Source organism: Podarcis raffonei, chromosome 8 (genome assembly GCF_027172205.1).
Source record: "Podarcis raffonei isolate rPodRaf1 chromosome 8, rPodRaf1.pri, whole genome shotgun sequence".
NCBI classification, from domain to species: Eukaryota; Metazoa; Chordata; class Lepidosauria; order Squamata; family Lacertidae; genus Podarcis; species Podarcis raffonei.
The window spans coordinates 47551715-47565946 of NC_070609.1; the positions used below are offsets into that span (position 1 = coordinate 47551715).

Genomic DNA, 14232 nt, shown 5'->3' on the forward strand with positions numbered 1-14232 from the left:
AGGCTGTAGGCTAGCTGGCTGTTACTCCTCTGGGAAAGCAGACATTCCTTCAGCAGGGAGGACTCTTTCTGCCCACACTGTCAAACACATGCTGCTCTTGTTGTGTCCTCTTTGTGTCCTCCAGCTCCTTTATAATCCCCATTCCTGCAATAGGATGAGTCATGTTAGCTTTCTTGCTCTCTGTGGTCATTTTAATGCTCAGGCATCCAGGAGACAGGAGATTTATACATCTATTAAATAAGCTTCCAAGGAGGAAAAAATATAAAACTCACTGCAAAATGCTACATTATTTTATCATTTCTCATAATTATTGTGTAATTCATGATACTCTGTCACAAGCCTATCAAGGCTGATTCTTCTCGCTCTCAGTGTTTCCATCAACATAGTTTACATACCAATTTAACTTAAATACAACACATGGTCACATTGAATTCAGTTCAGTTAGAATACAAGATAGATAGATGACTATACAGTACATATAATGCAAATATTACGCTGCCTGTCTAACTGTGTATTTGAAATTAGTAGGACTGATTCATTCCTGGGGGTGGGGATGTTTAGGACTGGGCTGTAACATTCATCAGTTCCCAGACATAATTGCAAAATCTTGCAAGACCACCTGTGTTTGTTGATAAAATTTCAGCAAAAGGCAAACATCGTAGATGTCTTAAGAGATTAACTCATATTCTTTCCAACTTATCTGCAAGTGAGGTCAATGCTGTTCCAGAGCATTTCCCTTCAGGTTTACCCAGATTGTTCTATAGAGTGGAGACACTAGGTTTCTTGAGTGCACTTTCTTTAGAGGATCTCTCTGAAATCTACTGAATCCAAGATACTGACAAAAATGCATGACCTAGCTGTATCCTGTGTTCAAGGTGTGGGCCGCATACAGACCATATATTTAAAGCACATTTCCCCCAAAGCATCCTGGGAACTGTAGTTTACCCCTCACAACACCCTTAAACCACAGTTCCCAGGATGCTTTGGAGAAACTAATGTGTTAAAGCATGTATTGTTTGCATGCGGCTTTAGTTGCAAGAAGAAGAATCAAGCCCAAAACACTGCATGTTACCAACCCTTGGTAACACTCATCCTTAAATTGGCGGCTTGAACTTCCTTGGTAAAGCAGGAAGTATACTTTGCACATCAGAGACAATTTCCTTTGCTACTATACTTTGCCACATTGCACTGAAGGCAATACCAACAATTATGGTAGGATTACTACAATGTAGTCTTCATTCATCTGAGTTTCTCAAGTTTCCTGTCATCTCAAGCTCTGTCCTGTTACTGTTGGACCACATTCCTGGGTTCTGCCTAAGCATCAGATTTTTGTCTTTTTAAAGAGTTGACTGGCCCATGGCATCCCAGGGCTCTACCTCAGGACACCACTAAATGCTATCCCATGCGTCAGGTAGAAAGGCTACTTATCCATAAAAAACTATAAAAAAAAGAAGACAAAAGACTGCCTGGATTTACATGTGCTGGTTTACATGTATAATTGCAAATTAAGAAATAATTACTAAAATAAATACATCTCACCATAGGAAGGAAGACTGGCCATCTGTCATGGATGCTTTAGCTGAGATTGCTGCATTGCAGGGGGTTGGACTAGATGACCCTTGGGTCTCTTCCAACTCTATAATTCTATAATTCTATGATTCTACCGATCAGAAGATGTGTATGTCTGCTTAGTGTGCTGTCTATGTGTTGTTAATGGGCAGTTTCAATGCCCCTGTTGTCCAGGATTTTCTTTGCAGTGGACTTGGACTAAACAGCCCTTCAAACTGAGGACTGTTCTCTGTGAAGTTGGAACACATGGCTACCTAAACCTCGGGCTTTCGAATGGCAGAGACCTGTCAGACCTTAACATTGCATTGTGGACATGAGAACTTCACTGCAGTTACTGTAGTCATAGATCCAACCAGCAGCCCCTCCAGATCTACAGAGTGTTTCTAATAATGCTAAGATTCAGAAGAAGTAGAGAGAAACATGCCCATTTCGGTGAATGAGGGGTTCAGGAGGTTGCCTGTATTGCATGTGTTGGCTAGGTCATTCCTCCAGGAATGTCTCTTCTTTGAACTCCGTTATAAGCACTTGGCAGCTGAGGCATTGGGATTGCAGCTGTTCTCTAGGGCAGAGAGCTTCAGAAGGAGCAAGGACACTGTGCAGAGAAATGTTCCATCAATAAACAAGACTCTGCCAGGAAGTCATGCTAGAACAACACAAGGCCAATTTATCTAGAAAGAAGACTGCGCATCACTGAACATTCAGAGACGCACTCACAGGCCTATCTCCTCAGCCCCCTTGCTGGCCATAGCTGCTCTCTCTCACCATCTCCCCGTCATGAGTGACAGAAACAGCTGGGCCCACTGGCTCTGCCAGCAGTTGATTAGCCAGCGAGGGTATCACTTTGTGTATTCAGAAGTGCAGCCTTGTGCTTCGGGTGTGGTGCGTGTCAGTTGTGCCATCAGGGCAGGACTTTGGGGCAGAAGTCCAGGGCTCCACTCAACAAAACTAAACCTTGCAAAAACACAAAGTATGCAAGCTAACGTGGTTTGGTCCAAGTACTGCTGAAATGCTGGCAGGGAGGAGGCAGAAACACAGGCCTGCTTTGGCTCACATCACCTGGAGCACTTCAGAGCCCAGCTGGGATGAACTAACTACGTGTGGAATGCGTTATATGCTAGGCCAGGCAGCTTCCAGGAGACAAAACCCAACACATTTTGGTGCCCAGCAGCTTTTGGCATGAGCAATATTGTAGACGAGAAAACATATGAGATTTATGAAAGCTGGATAACAGCTGGACAGATGGGCAGCTTTCTGTAATAGAAGGAAGCACAGCCAAGAGGAATGAGACCGAGCAACAGGGACAGGAATTGAGGTGATGGGCAAAAACTAGAATGGGAAATTATGCAATACTAAAAAAGAATCACCAAAAGATGACTGCAGAAGAGGACAGAGATTTGCATAATAGGTACATTTGCTAATTTGTATGTATAGATGCAAATTTAGAAATAGTTACTATAATTTAAACAGAAATACAATAGATATTTACCATAGTGGGGAAGACTTTGACTAGGTGATCTGTGTCTGCCCAGACTGCTGTCCAAGTGCTAACTATGGGTAACTTCAAGGCCACCTTGCTCCCTCTTTCTAGGGTTCTTTTATTTAAACTGGACTTGGACTGAAGAACAAGCTTTTGAGTTCTCCAGAACTCTAAAACAGGCTAGGTGGGGGAGTGGAAAGTCGGCTAATATTGGAACCATGGAGTCTGTGACTAATAGCAGACTCCATGGGTGGTATTTAAAGTTAGTGATACTTAGAGTAGACCTACTGAACTCAGTAGACTGAAGTAACTTGTCAATTTATTTTCCTAGGTCTATCACCTCATGGCTCCCACATCAGACAATTTCATTTCTTTACCCTATCCAATCTTTGGATTGTTTAGCAAAAACCCCAAAATATCTGCAGAATTCTTTTAACACCTGCAGACTATTTTTGTAATGTTTTGATTGGTATGTGGATTTTGGAATAAAAATAAATGACTGCCATCATCACATTTTGTTTGTTGAGCTTTAATTGCACAAACCTAAATTTCTGGTATGCACATGAATCGCTCCTGCAAAATATAGTGACAGTCTGGAGGCACCCAAAAACAGTTGAGTGAGTAAAAGCAGCCGCCCTTTCCTGAGGAAGCCACCACCAGGCTGGTCTGTGGAGTGTTATTGCAGCTGCTGCCACCTGGTGCTCAATAACAGCACCACTCAAGGTGAAATAGATTTCACAAAACCAACTAAGGCAGAAAAAATGGTTTGGGCTGATTTTCCTCTGGGTTTGATCTCACTTGCTTCCCTCACAGAATGCAATTGTTAATTTACACCTGTCAGTTCAAGCCACTTTGCACTTGTCTTGGGTATTTTTATTACATTAGTCATAGTCCTTCAGTGGAAAAGCAATCACATGAACCCACACAATAATACAAGACAAATCACAAACCAAATAAAACAAGGTTATACCTTTTTCAAATTTATGCTCCCAAAGAGATACTCATGTTAGTCTGTTGCAGCCAAAAGAACAAAGAGTTCTTGCTGTAGCACCGTAAAGGCAAAGGCAATTAATTTTTACTCAAGAGTATACAGTAATAATGCCCATTGCTTTCAGTGGGTCTACTCCAAGTATGACTAAGGTTGGATATAACCCAAAGAGACTGAGGCTGCGTACATATTACCATTTACTCTGGCTCTGGTGCACTTCCACTGCTTGTGTCTGAAACCAAGTACTGTACCCAAGATGTTAGCCATAATCCACATGTATGTAGTAGTTTGAGAAATACTCTCTTTGGATGCATTTCCCCTCAAACCAGTTTCCATCTGATTTGGAAATGCAAAACACAAATAAGTTGAGGTGCATACTATTCAGACAGCTGTGGTGCATGCGCAGGTGAAAGTGCATGCACAGATGACAGCTGCCTTGAATAGTAGTATTGGTTTTTTGTTTTGCAGGCACAGGGAAACAAAACAGGTAATGTGCATCGGATGACGACACCCCTACTCTTAAGATGTTTCTACAACTCCTATCTATATAATTACATTGTGAGAATGAGCTGATCTTCGTGAATAACAGGAAGCAAGGACCCCATTGTTTCTCTGCAGCATTGTATGTTTGCTTTCATACATCCAAAGCTGACCACAGTTAGACACATGATACAGTATTGGATTAAATGCTCCTTGGTCTGGTGCTACCAGGCTTTTTCCATGCTTTAAACAAAAATAAAAGTTGGAGAAAACCAAAAGCCCTTTTAGTTTAACTCTGTAGAACAGTAGTCAAAACAGTACTGTACTCTCCAAATTTCTGGACTACAACTCCCACCAGCCTCAGGGAGCAGAACCAATGATAGAGAATGATGGGAGCTGTAGTCCAAAACATCTGGAAGGCACCACATTGCCTATCCCTGCTCTAGACTGCCTTATACATCAGTCAAGATCAGTATCATCTGCACTTACTATCTGCAGCTCTCTGGGGTCTCAGACAAAATTATTTCCTATATCTCACTCAAGATTATAGAGAATAAACTTGTGCTCTACCACAGAGCTACACCCCTTTCTTATAACTATGGCAGAAACAGCAGTCCACCAGCTCTACAAAAAAGAATTCAGAACATAACGTTCCATCACAAGCAGAGAACAGACTAGCCATGACAGAAAGATACACATGCAGCAAATAGTTCAAGGTATCTCATGTGAGCAAACAAAGCATCATGCTGAATCAACAGGTCGGAACACTTAAGGAGAGGAAATTATCAGTATTTAATTAACTCTGAAGTCTTATTGTCGGGCAGAAGTAGTCAGACTCATGGGGTGGTGGGGAAATAGCCCAGCTTACCACATGCCCCTTCCCACTAGGTCCCATATTCCAGGAGAAGGAAATCTTTACCAACCCCATAGCTGCATTTGTACCTGGAGGTTGGGGGGGGGGGGCTTCCTAGGTTCATATGCCAGTGGTGGGTATGGCCCAAGGCATTCGCTGGTAGAGCAGCTGCAATGACTCTTACCTTTCTATGATAAAATGCTTCCACACACACCTCTCTCTATCCAGGTAGGCATGATGTATTATCACAGGACGCCTTCAGGTAAAAGGACCCAAGGAGGATGCAGAGAAGAGCTAGAAAGGTGTTTGGCCTGGGGAGATTTCCAAGACTCTTTCAGGTAGCCTGAGATTCCCTATCCTTGCCCTATTCCTTCCTATTTGCTTCTCCAAAATTCTCCCCCTCCTCATTCCATCCACCCCAGCCTGCTTATAAACCACCTGGAAGAGTCTGGAAGCTCAACTGCAGGCTATTCAAACTGATTGCTACTTAGGTTACTCACAAGTAAGCAGCTAGCCTAACAGTTTTTAAGTGTTGTTTTAATGGTTGCTATTCTTGTGCTTCTCTAGACACAGATGATTATGAAGAAGAAATAAACATAACAAACCCATCCAAGCTAAGAATAAAATTGCTTCCTTACTCCAAAATATATGTATCTCCCCAAACATATTTTATTTATGTATTTAGTCCATTTCAATTCAATGCCAACCTTCATCCTTAGATTCCTGTCAGTTTACAAACTGCCATTTTATTGCCAGTTTACAGTGCCACATTCACATGCAAGAGGAAAGGAATTCCATAGCTAAATTCCCACTGGAGAAAAAGCCCTATTCAAGGTCACCACCACACATTGAGCAACACTAAATGGGCAAGAAAAGCCTTGCCTGAAGACCTTGAGGCATGGGCAGGATGATATAAGAATATGCCCATCCTATGTGCTAAAAGATAGCTGCATCTCCCCTGCATATTGTTGGCTATTTTAAGACTTTGTAATTGGCATCAGTGGCTGCAAGAAGACAATCCGTTTTCGCCCAAAGATAGCTGGTTGCACTAAGCTAGGCACAGTTTGTTTTTCCAACAGGAGGCAACAGGAAAGTATCCAGGACATGGGGTGGGGTGGTGATGGAGCAGGAGCCAAAAAGAGATATTTTGGTTATAGAAGAGGGTAAGAACAACATGCAAGCAAGAGGAACTGCCACCTCATTGATCAAATAGGTGGCCAGCATAAAGGAGGGAGTAGTTAGTTTCACTGCCTTTTGCTTGTTAACTAGAGCCTTTGCTCTAGACCAGGCACATCCCAACTTCCAAGAGACTGCAATCTACTCTGATTGGATTGACCAAAGTTGTTGAGCTTTTTTTTGGGGGGGAAGCAGGATAATGCGATCAACCAAGATCAGGGACGCCCCGCGACTGACCAGTAGATTGGGACCGACCTGTTGGACATGCCTGCTCTAGACCAAAACCTTGTGGTGTAGACAGAGCTACATTAGTCCCCAGTTTGAGGCTGCACATACACCATCATTACCACAAAGAATCCTGGGAACTGTAGTTTGTGAAGTGTAATCTACAGTTCCCAGGATTCTTTGGAAAGAAAGACCCCTAGCTGCCTTTCTGTGTAGGAACTAAAATACAGGGAGCTACATCCTGGATTGTGAGGAAGAGACTAGGTTTCTTCTTTTCCCCTTTCCTTCTTCCTGGAAGGAAAGGCTTTTTTAGCTTCATGGTGCATATCCTCTAACTTGAACTTCCCTCTGGGAACTGGGCATGCTCAGTGGCCATGGAATGCTAGCTGTCAGTGTAATGGTGGGAAGATGCAGAATGGAGAGGGAAAGAGAGTGGCGTATGCAAAAGACAAGCACTCAGTCCTGCAATGTATATTCCACTTAAAGGTAAAGGTAAAGGTACCCCTGCCCGTACGGGCCAGTCTTGACAGACTCTGGGGTTGTGCACCCATCTCACTCAAGAGGCCGGGGGCCAGCGCTGTCCGGAGACACTTCCGGGTCACGTGGCCAGCGTGACATCGCTGCTCTGGCGAGCCAGAGCCACACACGGAAACGCCGTTTACCTTCCCACCAGTAAGCGGTCCCTATTTATCTACTTGCACCCGGGGGTGCTTTCGAACTGCTAGGTTGGCAGGCGCTGGGACCGAACAACAGGAGCGCACCCCGCCACGGGGATTCGAACCGCCGACCTTTCGATCGGCAAGCCTTAGGCACTGAGGCTTTTACCCACAGCGCCACCCGCGTCCCGGGTATATTCCACTTACTATAAGCCATTAGTAGCTTTTGCAGGCCAATTCCCTCCTTTTGTTTTCCCCCACAACCTCCAATTTCATCCTCCCCACTCAACTGACGTGTCAGCATTTGTATGTTTCAGTGTAGCTTGGCAGTCCCTTGAGTATGTAAGAAATGCCTACCATACATGTGAGTGGCCCTGTTTTGCTTCAGATTGGTGGGAGTGGACACTTTAGCACCAGGGTTTGCTATCATCATCATCTTGCTATTGGTATTTGCTTTCGTCTCCCATTTGCAACTGATGTTCCTCCTTTTAATTTGGCAGTTGTTTTTTTAACCAGCCTGCCTTTATTGTTGTTTCATTAAAAAAAATTGTGCTGTGTACGTATTTCATTTCTCTTCACATATTTATACATTTTTTTGTCAATCAGCTTCATGTTTCATTTGATAAAAGATGGGAAATAAACAAGTAGACAGCTAGTTGTTATTAGCTGGGATTTTGCTGTGGGTGGCTCAAGAGGCCTGAGCCCTGGATAGTTTGCAATGAGCCCCAAACTTTGGTAATAGGAGGCTGGGCATACTGCAAAGTGCAGTGCTGGTGAGACCCCAGTCACCAAAGGCATTTATACATGTACATTAGCATATGCCAATTTGTGCCATGGGTCTGTAGCCCAGCTCCTGCTAAGCACTGGTGGAGGAAGAGGAGTGTGGGGGAAGCGCACTGCCCCCGGCAGTGTGATCCCAGTGGGGTGCCATTGTGGCTGCCCCCCCCACCCGTGCTGGGCGCCATGACCCCAGGATGTACATCACACCCCTGCAGGTGGCGCACCACGCCCCCGGGATGCGTGCCAGCCCCGCCCCCACCTGCTCTCCACCCCCCCCCCCCCCCGTGCCGGAGCATGAAGCTCCACCACTGCTGCTAAGTAACTTGCACTGCCCCTGTTATTAATTAATTTATTATCATTTATTTATTGCATTTCTGTATCCCACTTTTCCTCCAAGGAGCTCAAGCACCCAGTAAGCTTCATGGCTAAGTGGGGATTTGAACCCTGGTCTCCCAGGTCTTACTCCAACACACTAACAGCTACAATGCCTTTCTACATTAAATTAAGATTAATTTGAGTCAGGTCTCATGAGATATTAGCCAGATGAGTGCCAAGGTTCGGGCTTGTAAGTTGGGGGTTGCCATAGTGCTGTATGTAGCTGCCCATGGGCCTACAGAGGACTTCCTGGCTTTCCTCCTCCCTGCTGAAATGAGGCTTGAGATAAACATTCTGTTGTAGCCTATATAGTAAGTTACAGTGTTCTTGGTTGCCATGTGTGTGTGTGTTTGCAAATTGTGCCCGTGGACCCAATAAGGCTGCTAACCCTCCTCACAAATTAAGAACCAGGCAACTCTGATCATGTGCAATGTTTCTTTCCCTCAGCACACTTTTTTCAGGGCTTGGGTTTCACACAAGAACACAACCCTGAAAAAAGCACATCTCTGGGGGCCACAATCTCACGTGGGTCACATGACTTGCGCAGAAGGACGTTCCCAGAAGTAACACATCTTGGTTTTTCGCCTTGGCGTGTTAGAAGGTATGCATTTTGAAGGTCACAGGTTCCCCATCCCTGCTCTACACGTTTAGGATTATCATGCAAAAATTATCATATAATCAAGGCCAGTAGGACCACGAGCATCTATCTTGTTAGAAACTAGTAATTGCTTATTCACTTGGATTTTATTTTTTAACCTAATCCAGTCCCCAGAGCTGCAGGCAGATAACAATATATTAAAAACACACATAAAGCACCCTTTTCAATAGGAATGGAAACAGGCCAAACATATTTAGAGTCAATCAAAAGCACAACTGTGCGACATACTTTTGGAGAAGAAGCAATGGCATATCAAGCTGCAATCTGAGAGCATGGTGTATCTCAATCCTCACAGGATCAATCCCCCTTGGGCAAAATGTACGCTTAAACCAACAGAACAAGTAGCCCATCATATTAGGCTAATGGATTGAGGTTTATTCAATCCATTCTTTCTAGTGTGTTTGAAATTATGTGCATGTAGGGAAAGCAACTGAAGTGGGAATGTCTATCTCAATTTTCCTCTGTGCAGCTGGGCAGTGTAGAGTTAACTTTTGGGAGAGCAAGGAATTTGTTTTTTTGCTGAGGCACTTCCTCTCAGCTAACAATAATAAAAAACCCAGAAGGAGGGATACACGTGGGATCTGTGCAGCAGATAGAGGCCGGGTGACCCAGTCCAGGCCAAGAGGAAGCCTCCCGCATTATCTGCTGTTCCCATTTGGTCTTCTTGGCAAACTCTCAATCTGCAGCGGCTGCAGAAATCAAGATGTGCTTCCTTCCAAACAAGGCCAACACTCCCCAAGGCTTGTATCTGCCATGGCAACCATCCCCCCCGACACACACACACACACAATATACACATAACACATGCAATGCTATACTGGAGGCCAGATGGACACAAGTTCACACACGCTTGCATTCAATTCACAGAAAAGCCGTTTCTAAAGTGATACTCATCCCTGCAACTGAGGTGGTCCAGACAACAGAACTTGACCGGATGGAGCAGGGTTCAAGAGCCCCATGTGTTCATGCCCAGGAGCAACCTTGGCAATCAAGTGTTCTCTCATATGCCCTAACATTTGACAAAGGAAAAAATGGGCACTGGTTTTATGTAATTAGGGAAGGCCAGCATGGGTTCTTACATGAAGGATAGTCAGAAGGTTCAGGTGAAGCTCCAAAATAAAACAGCAGAAAATAATTTGGAGGTGCTGAATTTGGTGTCTTTTCCAGGGGAAAAAATGTTTGTTGCAGTTCACGGATTTGTGATGCAATTAACAAACCGGTCTATAGGTCTGCTGTCATGACCCACCAAAGCATTATTAAACATATTCACAGGAATACATATTTTTACAAAACCCATAATATTAAATTCATCACATCTATTAGTTTCTTTTGACAAAGACAATACACCCCACTTCCCCAAATGCCACAATGATCAGAATTCCTCACAAATTGGTACACACTGGGAAAGTTGTGAAGTCAAGCTCCCAAACGTCAAACAGCAAGATAACCACAACGGTTATGAGAGAGATATATGCCACAGTAAAAATCAAAAAGTAAAAAATATACACCAACCACCTGTACAGATGAGGAAAAACAAATATGTCCTTTTTGTACTTTAAGGAAAAATAAACTATATCCTTTCAATAAACATCACTCTCATATATGTACATGAAGAAAATACCCCTCAGATAGCAACACTATGAACCCCAAACTATGGTGTTAGATTTAGGACGGGTTCAAAAAGCTGTTCCACAATTGTTCCAGAGCAATTCTGTTGTACTTCACACTGTGCTCTTTAAGCTTCACATCCATTTGGGTGGCCCATGCCCCTGTGGTATAGGACCTATTCTTTAGCATTAGTGAGGTTTAATGACTGAGGGTTGGCACCTTCAAATCACATACTCACCAATCCCAGAGGTTCAACCCAGAGGCTAGAAATTTAGTTTAATCCTGAATTCAGTCAGACTTTGATCAGCTGCCTTGTCTGGCCATCCGGAGCTCTTCCCTGGGCTGGGTGTGTTAGCTAAGAATTCCCTTCCCCTGATTAAACTGGGCAGGCTCAAAGAGTTTCCTTGCTCTCTGCATACTTATGACCTGCCTCTCACTTGATGCTCCACCTCCCACATAGCGGCTTCGGCTTTGACCCTGTTAATATCAAAGGGACATTTCCTGTCAGGACTGCATAGAGTATGCCACATTTTTTTAAATCCCTTTTTGTTCTCCCACATAAGCACATGTCCACTCCTAATACTTTGTTTCAGATTGCCCACTGCAAAGTACATCACACGTACAGGAGCATCCATCAAGCCATAGTTTGTATGCCAGTGGCATACAAGTTAAATTTGTTACACATAAAGGCAATGAAACATTGATAAGGAAAAATAAGAATTGCAGAGTGGATGTGATAGGCCTTCTCCTGGAGTCACTTGAAGGACATAACCTCCAAGCTGCATTGGGAGAGAGCTGGTTCATCAAGGAGCTACAATATAGTTGACTGTGGAGGCCATGTTTGCTGTTCACATGTTCTGTACTCTCTCCTTCCTGCCACCATGGTCAGGAGTGGAGCAAGGTGGGTGCAGTGGATGTGGTTTGCCCCAGGTGTCACCTCTGAGGGGAGGTGATAAAATGCTGTGCAGCACTCAACGTCTGCAAGAGACGCTGTGGCTTTGGTGTGCGCAGGCCTCTGGCTCCCCCCCAAAATATGAAATAAAGTCAAACCATTTCTGCAGGCAAAAAACAAAAATCAACGTGGGAAGGGGTGACAAGAAATTTTCCGCACTAGGTACCACCTGACCTTGCCACACCACTGACCACAGTTACATCCTTGCTCACTGGTATGTGGCTGGGAGAATACTGCCTGAAGTGATTGGACACAAGGAGGAAAGGCAAGGATAAGGACTCAGCTCATGCCATCCCAGTACCTCTTTTGATCTGACAATTAAAACTGCCTCATCTCTCCCCCCCCCCCCCCACTTATATGTACATGTACATACAGGCACATTTTAAAACAAAGTTAGCTTGGTCCAAAATGTTGCTGTAAAGACACAGGCCCAGGTCAGAGCTTTGTGAGTGTCATCTGAGGGAACTGAAAGAAGGGAGGCAAGAATCAAAAGACAACATGGCTGCTGTGCCACTTCTGGTAGCAGAAAAATGGCCTCCTTGTCTGGTCCAGCAGAATTGCTTTGTTGTTGTTGTTGTTCCTATATTAGAAATATAGATGAAGAAGGGCTGTTAATCATTTAAAAAGCTGTATAGTATTATAGTACCCAAAAGGAAATAGTCAAGAGATGCCAGGGCATAGGAAAAGACTAGTAATTTCAGGTTTTCCCAGGGCAATGGACATCTCTGCTCCCATTAAATTATCTGATACAGTCTCAAATGCAATAGCATAAGAACTATTGTTACTCACAATGGTGTCATCAGGGCAGAAATCTTGGAGGCAGAAGTCGAGCTCTCCGATCAGAAAAATTAGGCCCCCAAACACAGCAGGGCTTCATTTTGAAATGAAGTAACACACATTACCATCTAAATAAGAGCCCCCTCCCCAAGACAAACCAGCTTCCAAAATTGCCTAACAGCCCCACTAGTTATCCACTGGGATGTGTGTTCATGTTTTCCTAAGTTCTGAAGGTGTGACATTAAGGATAGTGGGAAGCCCCTTTCTCTGTTCTAAAAACAATAGAGTCATTTCCCTCCCATGTCCTCTCAGGATACAGTAATGTCAGCTGGGCCTAACTGTGAACAGCAAGTGGGGGTGGTCCGGTCAGAAAGCTAAATTATTGCAAGAGAAAGAGAAATGCCAGTGTACAGCATCAGACATGTGTAAGAAGAATTTGTTCTCAACATGCAGACAGTGTGGAAAGTAAGTCTCAAAACAGCCATTGGAATATAATATTGCCCCATCCGTGCTAGAAATGATCAATGGCCAGCATACCTTTCCAACATATTAGTTCTCCCTCCTTTATTTATATCAGGGATGGGAAGCATGTGTCCCTCCAGTCAGGCCTATGCAAAGCCAGTACTTGTAGTCTGGGATAAAGCTGGGTGGCGGTAAGGGTGGAGCTGTACAGATGCACTGGTGGAGTCAATATGGTGCTCCCACCAATGAACCTGTGGTGTCTTGTCCTCGCTGCCACCTTAATCTGGTAAATGGCAGTGATACCTCAATCAGGACCATAGCAACGTGCCACCCCACTTCACCAGCCACTCCTAGTTGTAGTCCAGCAACATATAGAGGGTCACATGTTTCCCATCCCTGATTCTTTTGAAATTGTCAATAGGCGCTATGTTAATGGAAGGGAGGCACCAAGATCCCTAGCGGTATCTCTTATCTAACAAAACAGACAATGGTACTGTGTACTGTGTCTCTCTCTTTCTGCATAGGATGTATACTACAGATCTTTACTTGAATTAGATGGGGAGAAATGAGTAGGGGATTTTGTACTCCATATCTTGTTTCCAAAATATCACAAGGAAAGTGGTGCAAGGAGAGCAGATACAGCTGTTGGAGAGAGTAAGCCAAAAGTATGTAGCAAGACGTTTACCCACTTACCAGGAAATATGCACCATTGAACTCTAGCATGTACGGGATTGCATTGTTAGACCTGGATGGCCTTTGAAACAGCTGCCAATAATACAACATACGGAGTTTTTAGTGTAGCATAGTGATTAAGAAGCGTAAACTGGCACCCTCCAGTGTAGATGCCTCTGGACCCCCCCTCTAGTATGTGGATAACACTTTGCAAGATTGCAGATAATACTTTGCTTGCCTGCCTCGCAGGTTTGTTGCAATCAGAGCCGGGATCAGAACAGCTGCCAAGGCCAACTGGTGATACCTGCCTTGAGCCTTCCTTCAAAAAGAAAAGAAGAACTAGGCAGCTGGATAGCCACTTCTTAATTTCCTACAATGTCAGTGACCTGGCATCACTCAGGCATTATGGGAAATTAGGATGGCTAGAGCCAGCCAGCCAGCAGTGTTCATAGTGCTGTCACCATAGCAGGGACCATTGACATAAGAAAACACTCACCAGAGGACATTTTGCCACTGGCCATGTT

The 14232-nt window shown here is 44.2% G+C and overlaps 1 protein-coding gene across 1 annotated transcript in view; it reads right to left on the reverse strand.

Annotated features, from left to right (window-relative positions):
- RIPOR1 (RHO family interacting cell polarization regulator 1) overlaps positions 1–11196 on the reverse strand; it is a 96572-nt gene extending 85376 nt beyond the window's left edge. Inside the window, exon 1 of the mRNA XM_053399762.1 lies at positions 11084–11196. The gene's annotated coding sequence lies outside the window, so the exon portion shown is untranslated. The remainder of the gene's footprint in view (positions 1–11083) is intronic.
- Positions 11197–14232: the final 3036 nt, after the last annotated feature.